We start from the raw sequence: 14,946 nt of genomic DNA, 5'->3' as shown, positions 1-14,946 counted from the left end.
CCAATACTCCTTACTATGCAACAATTAACGGCTGTAATGGATAATTCTATCAAAAACATTTTAGCCAAAATGCCCACTTATCAGCGCAAGCGCGACTGCTCTGTTTTAGATACTGAAGAGCATGGGGACGCTGATGATAATGGTTCTGAAATGCCCCTACACCAGTCTGAGGGGGCCAGGGAGGTTTTGTCTGAGGGAGAAATTTCAGATTCAGGGAAAATTTCTCAACAAGCTGAACCCGATGTGATTACATTTAAATTTAAGTTGGAACATCTCCGCGCTCTGCTTAAGGAGGTATTATCCACTCTGGATGATTGTGAGAATTTGATCATCCCAGAGAAACTATGTAAAATGGACAAGTTCCTAGAGGTCCCGGGGCTCCCAGAAGCTTTTCCTATACCCAAGCGGGTGGCGGACATTGTAAATAAAGAATGGGAAAGGCCCGGTATACCTTTCGTCCCTCCCCCCATATTTAAAAAATTGTTTCCTATGGTCGACCCCAGAAAGGACTTATGGCAGACAGTCCCCAAGGTCGAGGGAGCGGTTTCTACTTTAAACAAACGCACCACTATACCCATAGAAGATAGTTGTGCTTTCAAGGATCCTATGGATAAAAAATTAGAAGGTTTGCTTAAAAAGATGTTTGTTCAGCAAGGTTACCTTCTACAACCAATTTCATGCATTGTCCCTGTCACTACAGCCGCGTGTTTCTGGTTCGATGAGCTAGTAAAGGCGATCGATAGTGATTCTCCTCCTTATGAGGAGATTATGGACAGAATCCGTGCTCTCAAATTGGCCAATTCTTTCACCCTAGACGCCACTTTGCAATTGGCTAGGTTAGCGGCGAAAAATTCTGGGTTTGCTATTGTGGCGCGCAGAGCGCTTTGGTTGAAATCTTGGTCAGCGGATGCGTCTTCCAAGAACAAACTACTTAACATTCCTTTCAAGGGGAAAACGCTGTTTGGCCCTGACTTGAAAGAGATTATCTCTGATATCACTGGGGGTAAGGGCCACGCCCTTCCTCAGGATAGGTCTTTCAAGGCCAAAAATAAACCTAATTTTCGTCCCTTTCGTAGAAACGGACCAGCCCCAAGTGCTACGTCCTCTAAGCAAGAGGGTAATACTTCTCAAGCCAAGCCAGCCTGGAGACCAATGCAAGGCTGGAACAAGGGAAAGCAGGCCAAGAAACCTGCCACTGCTACCAAGACAGCATGAAATGTTGGCCCCCGATCCGGGACCGGATCTGGTGGGGGGCAGACTCTCTCTATTTGCTCAGGCTTGGGCAAGAGATGTTCTGGATCCTTGGGCACTAGAAATAGTCTCCCAAGGTTATCTTCTGGAATTCAAGGGGCTTCCCCCAAGGGGGAGTTTCCACAGGTCTCAATTGTCTTCAGACCATATAAAGAGACAGGCATTCTTACATTGTGTAGAAGACCTGTTAAAAATGGGAGTGATTCATCCTGTTCCATTAGGAGAACAAGGGATGGGGTTCTACTCCAATCTGTTCATAGTTCCCAAAAAAGAGGGAACGTTCAGACCAATCTTAGATCTCAAGATCTTAAACAAGTTTCTCAAGGTTCCATCGTTCAAAATGGAAACCATTCGAACAATTCTTCCTTCCATCCAGGAAGGTCAATTCATGACCACGGTGGATTTAAAGGATGCGTATCTACATATTCCTATCCACAAGGAACATCATCGGTTCCTAAGGTTCGCATTCCTGGACAAGCATTACCAGTTCGTGGCGCTTCCTTTCGGATTAGCCACTGCTCCAAGGATTTTCACAAAGGTACTAGGGTCCCTTCTAGCGGTACTAAGACCAAGGGGCATTGCAGTAGTTCCTTACTTGGACGACATTCTGATTCAAGCGTCGTCCCTTCCTCAAGCAAAGGCTCACACGGACATAGTCCTGGCCTTTCTCAGATCTCACGGATGGAAAGTGAACGTGGAAAAGAGTTCTCTATCTCCGTCGACAAGGGTTCCCTTCTTGGGAACAATAATAGACTCCTTAGAAATGAGGATTTTTCTGACAGAGTTCAGAAAAACAAAACTTCTAAACTCTTGTCAAACACTTCATTCCGTTCCTCTTCCTTCCATAGCGCAGTGCATGGAAGTAATAGGTTTGATGGTAGCGGCAATGGACATAGTTCCTTTTGCGCGCATTCATCTAAGACCATTACAACTGTGCATGCTCAGTCAGTGGAATGGGGACTATACAGACTTGTCTCCGAAGATACAAGTAAATCAGAGGACCAGAGACTCACTCCGTTGGTGGCTGTCCCTGGACAACCTGTCACAAGGGATGACCTTCCGCAGACCAGAGTGGGTCATTGTCACGACCGACGCCAGTCTGATGGGCTGGGGCGCGGTCTGGGGACCCCTGAAAGCTCAGGGTCTTTGGTCTCGGGAAGAATCTCTTCTACCGATAAATATTCTGGAACTGAGAGCGATATTCAATGCTCTCAAGGCTTGGCCTCAGCTAGCAAAGGCCAAGTTCATACGGTTTCAATCAGACAACATGACGACTGTTGCGTACATCAACCATCAGGGGGGAACAAGGAGTTCCCTGGCGATGGAAGAAGTGACCAAAATCATTCAATGGGCGGAGACTCACTCCTGCCACCTATCTGCAATCCACATCCCAGGAGTGGAAAATTGGGAAGCGGATTTTCTGAGTCGTCAGACATTACATCCGGGGGAGTGGGAACTCCATCCGGAAATCTTTGCCCAAATTACTCAACTGTGGGGCATTCCAGACATGGATCTGATGGCCTCTCGTCAGAACTTCAAGGTTCCTTGCTACGGGTCCAGATCCAGTGATCCCAAGGCGACTCTAGTAGATGCACTAGTAGCACCTTGGACCTTCAAACTAGCTTATGTATTCCCGCCGTTTCCTCTCATCCCCAGGCTGGTAGCCAGGATCAATCAAGAGAGGGCGTCGGTGATCTTGATAGCTCCTGCGTGGCCACGCAGGACTTGGTATGCAGATCTGGTGAATATGTCATCGGCTCCACCATGGAAGCTACCTTTGAGACGAGACCTTCTTGTTCAAGGTCCGTTCGAACATCCGAATCTGATCTCACTCCAGCTGACTGCTTGGAGATTGAACGCTTGATCTTATCAAAACGAGGGTTCTCAGATTCTGTTATTGATACTCTTGTTCAGGCCAGAAAGCCTGTAACTAGAAAAATTTACCACAAAATATGGAAAAAATATATCTGTTGGTGTGAATCTAAAGGATTCCCTTGGGACAAGGTAAAGATTCCTAAGATTCTATCCTTTCTTCAAGAAGGATTGGAGAAAGGATTATCTGCAAGTTCCTTGAAGGGACAGATTTCTGCCTTGTCTGTGTTACTTCACAAAAAGCTGGCAGCTGTGCCAGATGTTCAAGCCTTTGTTCAGGCTCTGGTTAGAATCAAGCCTGTTTACAAACCTTTGACTCCTCCTTGGAGTCTCAACTTAGTTCTTTCAGTTCTTCAGGGGGTTCCGTTTGAACCCTTACATTCCGTTGATATTAAGTTATTATCTTGGAAAGTTTTGTTTTTGGTTGCAATTTCTTCTGCTAGAAGAGTTTCAGAATTATCTGCTCTACAGTGTTCTCCTCCTTATCTGGTGTTCCATGCAGATAAGGTGGTTTTACGTACTAAACCTGGTTTTCTTCCAAAAGTTGTTTCTAACAAAAACATTAACCAGGAGATAGTCGTACCTTCTTTGTGTCCGAAACCAGTTTCGAAGAAGGAACGTTTGTTGCACAATTTGGATGTTGTCCGCGCTCTAAAATTCTATTTAGATGCTACAAAGGATTTTAGACAAACATCTTCCTTGTTTGTTGTTTATTCTGGTAAAAGGAGAGGTCAAAAAGCAACTTCTACCTCTCTCTCTTTTTGGATTAAAAGCATCATCAGATTGGCTTATGTGACTGCCGGACGGCAGCCTCCTGAAAGAATCACAGCTCATTCCACTAGGGCTGTGGCTTCCACATGGGCCTTCAAGAACGAGGCTTCTGTTGATCAGATATGTAGGGCAGCGACTTGGTCTTCACTGCACACTTTTACCAAATTTTACAAGTTTGATACTTTTGCTTCTTCTGAGGCTATTTTTGGGAGAAAGGTTTTGCAAGCCGTGGTGCCTTCCATTTAGGTGACCTGATTTGCTCCCTCCCTTCATCCGTGTCCTAAAGCTTTGGTATTGGTTCCCACAAGTAAGGATGACGCCGTGGACCGGACACACCTATGTTGGAGAAAACAGAATTTATGTTTACCTGATAAATTACTTTCTCCAACGGTGTGTCCGGTCCACGGCCCGCCCTGGTTTTTTAATCAGGTCTGATAATTTATTTTCTTTAACTACAGTCACCACGGTATCATATGGTTTCTCCTATGCAAATATTCCTCCTTAACGTCGGTCGAATGACTGGGGTAGGCGGAGCCTAGGAGGGATCATGTGACCAGCTTTGCTGGGCTCTTTGCCATTTCCTGTTGGGGAAGAGAATATCCCACAAGTAAGGATGACGCCGTGGACCGGACACACCGTTGGAGAAAGTAATTTATCAGGTAAACATAAATTCTGTTTTCACAAGAGACTGGCTGAGCTTCCAAACGTGCAGTTCTTTGTTAAGGCTCTGATTAGGATCAGACCTGTGTTTAGATCTGGGGCTCCTCCTTGGAGCCTAAATCTTGTTCTTCGGGTTTTGCAACAGGTTCCGTTTGAGCCTCAGCATTCCGTTGACATTAAATTGCTATCTTGGAAGATTCTATTTTTATTGGCTATTGCCTCTGCACATAGAGTTTGAGATCTCTTCTTTGCAATGTGAGCCCCCTTATCTGATTTTTCATGCAGATAAGGCAGTTTTACGTACTAAATTAGGGTTTCTTCCTAAGGTTGTGTCAGATCGCAACATCAGAAGATTGTGGTTCCTTCCTTGTGTCCTAATCCTCCTTCATTGAAGGAACGCTTACTTCACAATTTGAATGTGGTTTGCGCCTTGAAGTTCTATCTTCAGGCTACTAAGGAGTTTAGACAATCTTCCTCTTTGTTGTCTATTCGGGGAAGCATAAAGGGCAGAAGGCTACTTCGACTTCCCTTTCTTTTTGGTTAAGGAGTGTCATCCGCTTAGCTTACGAGACAGCGGGACATCGTCCTCCTGAGAGGATAACGGCTCATTCTACTAGAGCAGTGGCTTCCTCTTGGGCCTTTAAAAAACGAGGCCTCTATGGATCATATTTGTAAGGCGGCTACCTGGTCCTCCTTACATACTTTTTCAAAAGTTTACAAGCAGCTTTTGGGGGAGGAAAGTTTTGCAGGCTGTACTGCCCTCAGAATAGGGTGCACCCCTTCTTTTTTGTTCCCTCCCGTTATTCATTCAGTGTCCTCTGGAGCTTGGGTATAGTTTTCCCAACAGTAAGAAATGAAGCCGTGGACTCTCCCTATCTTAGGAAGAAAAACATAATTTATGCTTACCAGATAAATTCCTTTTCTTCCGGATAGGGAAAGTTCACAGCCCCCGCACATTTTTTCTTGTCTATGGGCGGTCCCCTATTATTTATTTTATTCTTCTGGCACCATTTATACCCTAATGTTTCTCCGACTTTTCCTTGTTCCCTTGGCAGAATGACTGGGGTAATGAGGAAGTGGGAGGGATATTTAAGCCTTTGGCTGGGGTGTCTTTGCCTCCTTCTGGTGGCCTGGTGTTGTATTTCCCAACAGTAAGGAATTAAGTCTTGGACTCCCCCTATCCGGAAGGAAAGGAATTTATCTGGTAAAAATAAATTGTTTTCTTTCTTAAGATACAGTGAATCCACGGAATCAGCAATTAATGTTGGGAATATCACTCCTGGTCAGCAGGAGGCGACAAAGAGCATCACAGCAAAGCTGTTAAGTATCACTTCCCTTCCCACAACCCCCAGTCATTCTCTTTGCCTTCAGTGCAAGGAGGGGGTAAAGTTATAGGTGCCTGTATAAGATTCTTCTATTAAGATTTTTATTTTGAAGCCAGAGCAGGCTTTCTCTGATCTTCCATCACAAGCTGGGTTTAGCTGTATTCCACTTTAGTCTCTTCAGTAGGGCTGTGGTAGCTTTCAAGCAGTTATGAACTTGTGGGGTGGGCCTCACTGCGTTTTCCTGACAGATTGCTGCCCTCTCATAGAATGCCGGAGTATGCTTACTTTGTTAATTTCTTCTATCCTAGGTCTCTGTGAGGAGAGGCTTCCTCTCATGCCAGGTGAGCTGTCCTCCTGCCGGACAGCTGGATGTGCAGGTAAGTGCCTTTTGTCTTCTGGGACTAAGAGGCTGGCACTGTAGGGGTTAAGCTAGGAAGCTACCCAATAAATTGCACATTTTTTATATGGGACTAGAATCGTGGGTTCAGGATCACTTTATGGCAGTGGGCAGGCACACATATGACACTGAGACTGGAGTTAAAACTTTTATTGATAATTTATGTTTATCCTTTATTTTTTACTTTGGGTTCAGCTACGCAGGTTTTTGGATATGCATAATCGTGCTTATGGGAACTGTCTGTCACAAATTTTAACGGTGTGAGTTTGAAGTTTTCATGTGATGGGAGGATGGTGTTTGTGTTCATACTTATGTTACTGCGCTGCTGAGGCTCGCAGTTTTGGGACCATGTTTTTATGTGAAGTGTGTTTGAAATTAATTTTAGACTAACACTCCAGTCCCATCGATCTCTGCCATTGAACATAGCGTGGCGGAAAGGACACTGCTTCATTGCAGTTTTTCACTTGGAGGCGCGAGCTTGGGGTCATTACGGCTAAGTTTCAGTTGACGGGTCATGTGACCTGATTCTCCGCTTTAGTTTGAGTCAGCGGAGTGGCGCCTGTTTATATTAATAGATCATGATCGGCAAAGAGCTCTGCCGTGTTTCAGACACACCAGTGATATTGGTAGCCTAAGTGAGGTTAATCTTGAAAGAGATGGCCGAATTAGTATTTTATTTTTTATTTTTTCAGTTCGGTTTTTAATGCCCAGGTTCTGAGGTGTATTATGAGAAGCCGTTTCAGTGTCCTGTATTACAGTGTTTTTAAAGGGACACGTAGACTCTTTAATAGACACATATTCTTCCCCAGACATGGAAAACATTAATTTGTCATGACAGTAAAAAACAGTTGTAACATGTTCAACATTTTTTTATATTAAAATATAGGGATTTTATTTTTCTCCTTTTTTATTTTGATCTCCAGACATGGTAAATTCTATGTTTGATCATGTATGTTTTTATATGGTTATGTTTAAGGCACAAATTGATCCTATGCAATTATGTGCTGCTTACTTAGCTAGTTTTCTGGCCTTTTTTGCTATGTCAGAGGGCTATGCTGTTTGCATTTTTTCCCATTCCTGAAACTGTCATATAAGGAAATTGATATTTTTGCTTTATATGTTGTTTTTTTCTCTTACATTTGCAAGATGTCTCAAAATGTTCCTGTTTCAGAAAAACACTGTTGGAATCCTGCTGACTGATATCAGTTCTACCAAAGCTAAGTACATTTATTGTTATGTTATGGAGATTATATCTTCAGCTGTGGTTTGTAATAAGTTATCATGATAAACTTTTACATGCAGAGAATGGTTCCATCAGTAATAGTACATTGCCTGTTGCTCTTCTTTTAACATCTAATGTACAAGATATACCTGTGAATTTATAAGAATATTTCTCTTGTTAAGTGTATCCAGTCCACGGATCATCCATTACTTATGGGATATTCTCCTTCCCAACAGGAAGTTGCAAGAGATCACCCATAGCAGAGTTGCTATATAGCTCCTCCCCTAACCGCCATATCCAGTCATTCTCTTGCAACTTCTCAACATAGAAGGAGGTCCGCGAGAGGAGTGGTGTTTTATACTTAATTTATTTCTTCAATCAAAAGTTTGTTATTTTTAAATGGCACCGGAGTGTGCTGTTTTTCTCTCAGGCAGTATTTGGAAGAAGAATCTGCCTGCGTTTTTCTATGATCTTAGCAGAAGTAACTAAGATCCACTGGCTGTTTTCTCACACATTCTGAGGAGTGAGGTAAACTTCAGATGGGGGACAGCGTGCGGGTTTTCCTGCAAATGAGGTATGTGCAGTAAAATATTTTTCTAAGGAATGGAATTGACTAAGAAAATGCTGCTGTTACCAAATTAATGTAAGTAAAGCCTTAATGCAGTGAAAGCGACTGTTAGCAGGCTTATTAATGTATGTGCAGTAAAACAATTTTCTAAGGAATGGAATTGACTAAGAAAATGCTGCTGTTACCAAATTAATATAAGTAAAGCCTTAATGCAGTGAAAGCGACTGTTAGCAGGCTTATTAATGTATGTGCAGTAAAGTAATTTTCTAAGGAATGGAATTGACTATGAAAATGCTGCTGATACTGAAATAATCTAATTTAAGCCTTAATGCAGGGAAAGCAAGACAGGCTTATTAATAGAGATACATACTCTTTAAAAGAAGGTTGTTTTAAAAACGTTTGCTGGCATGTTTAATCGTTTTTTTGAGGTACATTGGTGATAAGATTTATTGGGGCATAATTTTTCCACATGGCTGGCTTAATTTATGCATAGCAACAGTTAACTGAGGTTTCCCACTGTTGTAATATGAGTGGGAGGGATCTAATTTAGAGCTTTTTTGCACAGTTAAATTTACAAAATGAATCATCCAGATTCCCTCAGCAGTCCTTTGAATACTACAGGACATCTCTAAAGGGCTAAAAAGACTTCCAAAATCGTTTATAGGGAAGGTAATCCACAGCTCAGCTGTGGCAGTTTTGTTGTGCCTGTTAAAAAACGTCTATGTCGTTTTTTTGATCTGTTTTTTGCATTAAGGGGTTAATCATCCATTTGCAAGTGGGTGCAATGCTCTGTGAACTTATTACATATACTGTAAAAATTTCGTTTGATTTACTGCCTTTTTACAATGTTTTTCAAATGCTGACAAAATTTGTTTCTCTTAAAGGCACAGTAACGTTTTTTATATTTGCTTGTTAACTTGATTTAAAGTGTTTTCCAAGCTTACTAGTCTCATTATTAGTCTGTTCTAACATGTCTGACATAGAGGTAGCTCTGTGTTCATTATGTTTAAAAGCCATGGTGGAACCCCATTTTAGAAGGTGTACCAGATGTACTGATTTCATGTTAAACAATAAAGATCATTTTTTGTCTTTAAAAACATTATCACCAGAGGATTCTGTCGAGGGGGAAGTTATGCCGACTAACTCTCCCCACGTGTCAGACCCTTTGACTCCCGCTTTAGGGACTCACGCTCAAATGGCGCCAAGTGGTTCAAGGGCGCCCATAGTGTTTATTTTATCAGAGGTTTCTGTCGAGGGGGAAGTTATGCCGTCTAACTCTCCCCACGTGTCAGACTCTTCGACTCCCGCTCCAGGGATTCACGCTCAAATGGCGCCTAGTACATCAAGGGCGCTTATAGCGTTTATTTTACAAGACATGGCGAAAGTTATGAATAATACTCTGGAAGCAGTATTAGTCAGACTACCTGAAATTAAAGGAAAGCGAGATAGCTCTGGGGATAGATACAGAGCATACAGATGCGTCAAGAACCATGTCTGTTACTGCCTCACTATATGCAGTGGGTCATATTTGTGATTCAGGGGAGATGATTTAACCTGATTCCGATATTTCTATATTTAAAATTTATGCTTAAGATCCTCCACTTGTTGCTCAGGGAGGTTTTAGCAGCTCTGAATGACTGGTTTACAATTACAGTGTTAGAAATTGTGTAGACTGAATAGATAATATACAGTGCCGGTGTGTACTGATGTTTCTTTCAATACCTAAAGAGGTTTACAGAAATTATTAATAAGGAATGGGATAGACCAGGTGTGCCGTTCTCTTCCCCTCCTGTTTTTAGAAAACTGTTTCTAACAGATGCCACCACACGGGACTTATGGCAGACGGTCCCTAAGGTGGAGAGAAGAGTTTCTACTCTAGCTAAGCGTCTCACTAGCCCTGTCGAGGACAGTTGTGCTTTTTTAGAAAATGTTTATTCAACAAGGTTTTATCCGGTAGCCCCTTGCATGCATTGCTTTTGTCACTGCTGCTGCGGCGTTCTGGTTTGAGTCTCTGGTTGAGGCTTTACAGGTAGCGACTCCATTGAATGAATACTTGACAAGCTTAGAGCACTTAAGCTAGCCAATTCCTTTTTTTTTCTGATGCCTTGTTTTCTTTTGACTAAACTAACGGCTAAGAATTCTGTTTTTACTATGCTGGCGCGCACAGTGCTAGGGCTTATATTATGGTCAGCTGTCGTGACTTTAATAAATAAGCTACTTAACTCCCTTTCAAGGGGCAGACCCTATTCGGGCCTGGTTTGAAGGAGATTATTACTAATATCACTGGAGGAAAAGGTAATGCCCTTCCTCAGGAACACAAAAGTCTAATTTTCGAAACTCCAAGACGGTCTGGTGACAACCAGACCTGGAACAAAGATAAGCAGGCCAAGGAGCCTGCTGCTGCCTCTAAGACAGCAGGTAGAACGGCTTCCTATCCGGTAACGGATCCTCTAGGGGGCAGACTTTCATCTTTCGCCCAGGCGTGGACGTGAGAGAGAGACCCAGGATCCCTGGGCATTGGAAATTATATCCCAGAGATATCTTCTGGATTTCAAAGCTCCCCCCAAAGAAGGGGAGATTTCACCTTTCACAATTATCTGCAAACCAGATAAAGAAAGAGGCATTCTTACACTGTGTACGAGACCTATCCAGTTCCAGGGGAGGAACAGGGATAGAGTTTTTATTCAAATCTGTTTGTGGTTCCCAAGGAGAGGGAACCTTCAAATCTATTTTGGATTTAAAGATCTTAAACAAATTCCTTAGAATTCCATCATTTAAGTTGGAAACTATTCGTACCATCTTAACTATGATCCAGGAGAGTCAATAGAGGGCTACAATGGATTTGAAGGATGCTTATCCTCACATTACGATGCAGAAAGATTACCATCGGTTTTTCAGGTTTCCTTTTAAACAGGCATTACCAGTTTTGTAGTTCTTTCCTTTAGGGTTAACTACAGCCCCAATAATCTTTATAGAGGTTCTGGGGTCGCTTTGGCGGTCCTTAGGCCGCGGGGCATAGAAGTGGCCCCTTATTTAGACGACATCCTGATACAGGCGTCAAATATCCAAGTTGCCAAGTCTCATACGGACGTAGTACTGGCATTTCTGAGATCGCATGGGTGGAAAAGTGAACAGGAAGAGTTCTCTATCCCCAATCTCAAGGGTTTCCCTCCTAGGGATTCTGATAGATTTTGTAGAAAAGAAAATTTACCTGACGGAGTCCAGGTTGTCAAAATTTCTAAATTTCTGTTGTGTTCTTCATTCCATCCGCGCCCTTTGGTGGCTCAGTATATGAATGTAATTGGCTTAATGGTAGCGGCAAGGGACATAGTACCGTTTGCACGCCTTCATTTCAGACCGCTGCAACTATGCAGACTCAGTCAGAGGAACGGGGATTACACAGATTTGTTCTCCTGTTAAATCTGGACCAAGAGACCAGAGATTCTCTTCTCTGGGGACTATCTCGGGTCCATCTGTCCAAGGGTATGACTTTCCGCAGGTCAGATGGGACAATTGTTACAACAGATGCCAGCCTTTTAGGTTGGGATACAGTCTGGAACTCCCTGAAGGCTCAGGGATAGTGGACTCAGGAGGAGACCCTCCTTCTAAGATATATTCTGGAATTGGGAGCGGTATTCCATGCTCTTCAGACTTGGCCTCAGTTAGCAACTCTGAGGTACATCATTTTTCAGTCGGACAATATCACGACTGTGGCTTACATCATCCATCAAGGGGGAACATAGTTGCCTAGCGATGTTAGCAGTCTTAAAATAATTCACTGGACAGAGACTCTCTCTTGTCTGTCAGCTATCCATATCCCAGGTGTTGAGAACTGGGAGGCGGATTTTCTAAGTCGTCAGACTTTTCATCTGGAGGAGTGGGATTCCCTCCGGAGGTGTTTACACAAGATCAAGCAGGAGAGTGCTTTGGTGTTTTTGGCAGCGCCTGCGTGGCCACGCAGGACCTGGTATACAGATCTGGTGGACATGTCATCCTTTCCACCACGGTCTCTGTTTCTGAGACAGGACCCTCTACCTCAGGGTCTTTTCAACCATCTAAATATAACTAATCTGAGATGGACTGCCCGGAAACTGAACGCTTGATGTTATCAAAGCATGGCTTCTCCGGGTCAGTCATTGATACCTTAATACAGGCATGAAATCCTGTCTCTAGGAAAATTAACATAGATATGGTGTAAATATCTTATTGTTATGAATCCAAGGGTTACTCATGGAGTAAATTCGGGATTCCAAGGATATTATCTTTTCTCCACAATGATTTTGAGAAAAGGGTTGTCAGCTAGTTCCTTAAAAGGACAGATTTCTACTCTGTCTATTCTTTTGCACAAGCATCTGGCAGGTATTCCAGATGTTCAGGCATTTGGTCAGGCTTTGGTTAGAACCAAGCCTGTGTTTAAAACTGTTGCTCGGCCATGGAGCTTAAACCTGGTTCTTAAGGTTCTTCAAGGAGTTCCGTTTGAACCTTTTTCATTCCATAGATATCAAACTTTTATCTTGGAAAGTTCCTTTTGGGTAGCTATTTTCTCGGCTCGTAGAGTCTCCGAGTTATCTGCGTTACAATGTAATTCTCCTTATCTGGTCCTCCGTACGGATAAGGTGGTCCTGTGTACCAACCTGGGTTTTTACCTAAGTTGGTATCTAACAAGAATATCACTCAAGAAATTGTTGTTCCATTCTTGTACCCTTATCCTTCTTCAAAGAAGGAACGTCTATTACACAATTTGGACGTGGTTCGTGCTTTAAAGTTTTACTTACAAGCTACTACAGATCTTCATCAAACATTCACCTTGTTTGTTGTCTATTCTGGTCAGAGGAGAGGTCAAAGACTTCAGCAACCTCTCTGTCTTTTGTTTTTTTTTAAAAAAAAAAAAAAAAAAAAAGCACAATTCATTTAGCTTAGGAGACTGCTGGACAGCAGCCTCCTGAAGGGATTACAGCTCATTCTACTAGAGCTATGGTTTTCACTTGGGCCTTTTTAAAAATGAGGCTTCTGTTGAACAGATTTACAAGACGGAGTCTTGGTCTGCGTTTTATACTTTTTCAAATTTAACAAATTTGATTCTTTGCTTCTTCTGAGGCTATTTTTGGGAGAAAGGGTTTTTATAGGCAGCGGTAACTTCCGTTTAAGTACCTGCCTTGTCCCTCCCATCATCCGTGTACTTTAGCTTTGGTATTGGTATCCCATAAGTAATGGATGATCCGTGGACTGGATACACTTAACAAGAGAAAACATAATTTATGCTTACCTGATTTCTCTTGTAGTGTATCCAGTCCACGGCCCGCCCTGTCCTTTTAAGGCAGGTAATTTTTTCATTTAAACTACAGTCACCACTGCACCCTATGGTTTTTCCTTTCTCTGCATGTTTTCGGTCGAATGACTGGATATGGCAGTTAGGGGAGGAGCTATATAGCAACTCTGCTATGGGTGATCTCTTGCAACTTCCTGTTGGGAAGGAGAATATCCCATAAGTAATGGATGATCCGTGGACTGGATACACTACAAGAGAAATAAATTTATCAGGTAAGCATAAATTATGTTTTTTCTGATTCTTTTCAGAAGGCTTTGTCTGCCATCCCGCCTTCTAATAAAATGTAAAGGTCTTTTTTTTTTATTTTTAAACTTCTCATAAAGTTGATGAAATTTCAAATGACCGACAACATACTGAATTATCCTTCTCTGATGAGGATCTATCTGATTCAGAAGATCCTTCATCAGATATTGACACTAACAAATCTACTTATTTATTTAAAATGGAGTACATTCGTTCTTTGTTGAAGAAGTGTTGATTATATTGGATATTGAGGAGACTAGTCCTCTTGATTTTAAAGCTAGTAAACATTTAAATTATGTTTATTAACCTCCTGTGGTTATTTCAGAGGTTTTTCCAGTTCCTGATGCTATTTCTGATATGATTTCTAAGGAATGGAATAGGCCTGGTACTTCTTTTATTCCTTCTTTAAGGTTTTAAAAATTGTATCCTTTGCCAGCAGTTAGATTGGCGTTTTGGGGAAAAGATCCCCAAAGTTGGGGCTATCTCTACTCTTGCTACTATTTCTATGGAAAATAGTATTTATTTTAAAGATCCTTCAGATAGGAAACTTGTATCTTATCTAAGGAAAGTTAATTTATTTTCAGGTCCTTTTCTTAGGCCTGCAATTTCTTTGGCTGGTGTTGCAGCTGCTTCAACTTTTTGGTTGGAAACTTTAGCGCAACAAGTATCAGATCATGATTTGTCTAGCATTGTTAACTTGATTCAACATGCTAATAATTTAATTTGTGATGCCATTTTTTGATATTATCAAAATTGATGTTAAATCTCTGTCTATTTTAGCTAGAAGAGCTTTGTGGCTTAAATCTTGGAATGCTGATATGATTTCTAAATCCAGATTTCTATTTTTTTCCTTCCAAGGTAATAAATTATTTTGTTCACAGTTGGATTCAATACGTTCAACTGTTACTGTGGGGAAGGGAGTTTTTTGCCTCAAGATTAAGTTCTAAGGGTAAATTTTAAACTTCTAACCATTTTCATTCTTAATAAGGAACTGAAACCTAACTCTTCCCCAAGGAATATGTTTCCAATTGGAAGTCTTCGTTAAATTGGAATAAATTTGTGCCATTTAAGAGATCAAAGCCAGCCCCCAAGTCCGCATGAAGGTGCAGCCCTTATTCCAGCTCAGCTGGTAGGGGGCAGATTAAGATTTTTCTAAGTTGTTTGGATCAATTCGGTCCAAAGTCCTTAGATTCAGAATATTGTTTCTCAGGGGTACAGAATAGGATTCAGAGTAAGACTGCCTGTGAGAAGTTTTTTCTTTCACGCATTCCAGCAATCTCAGTAAAGGGTCAGACTTTCCTGAAGTGT

The 14,946-nt window shown here is 42.0% G+C and overlaps 1 protein-coding gene across 1 annotated transcript in view; it reads left to right on the top strand.

The window, feature by feature from the left end:
- Positions 1 to 14,946, top strand: part of JAK1 (Janus kinase 1) — a 459,211-nt gene that overhangs the window by 167,754 nt on the left and 276,511 nt on the right. The gene's annotated exons all lie outside the window — the stretch shown is intronic.

This window comes from Bombina bombina, chromosome 10 (genome assembly GCF_027579735.1).
Source record: "Bombina bombina isolate aBomBom1 chromosome 10, aBomBom1.pri, whole genome shotgun sequence".
In the NCBI taxonomy this organism is placed as follows: Eukaryota; Metazoa; Chordata; class Amphibia; order Anura; family Bombinatoridae; genus Bombina; species Bombina bombina.
This window is presented reverse-complemented; position numbering and strand designations above follow the sequence as displayed.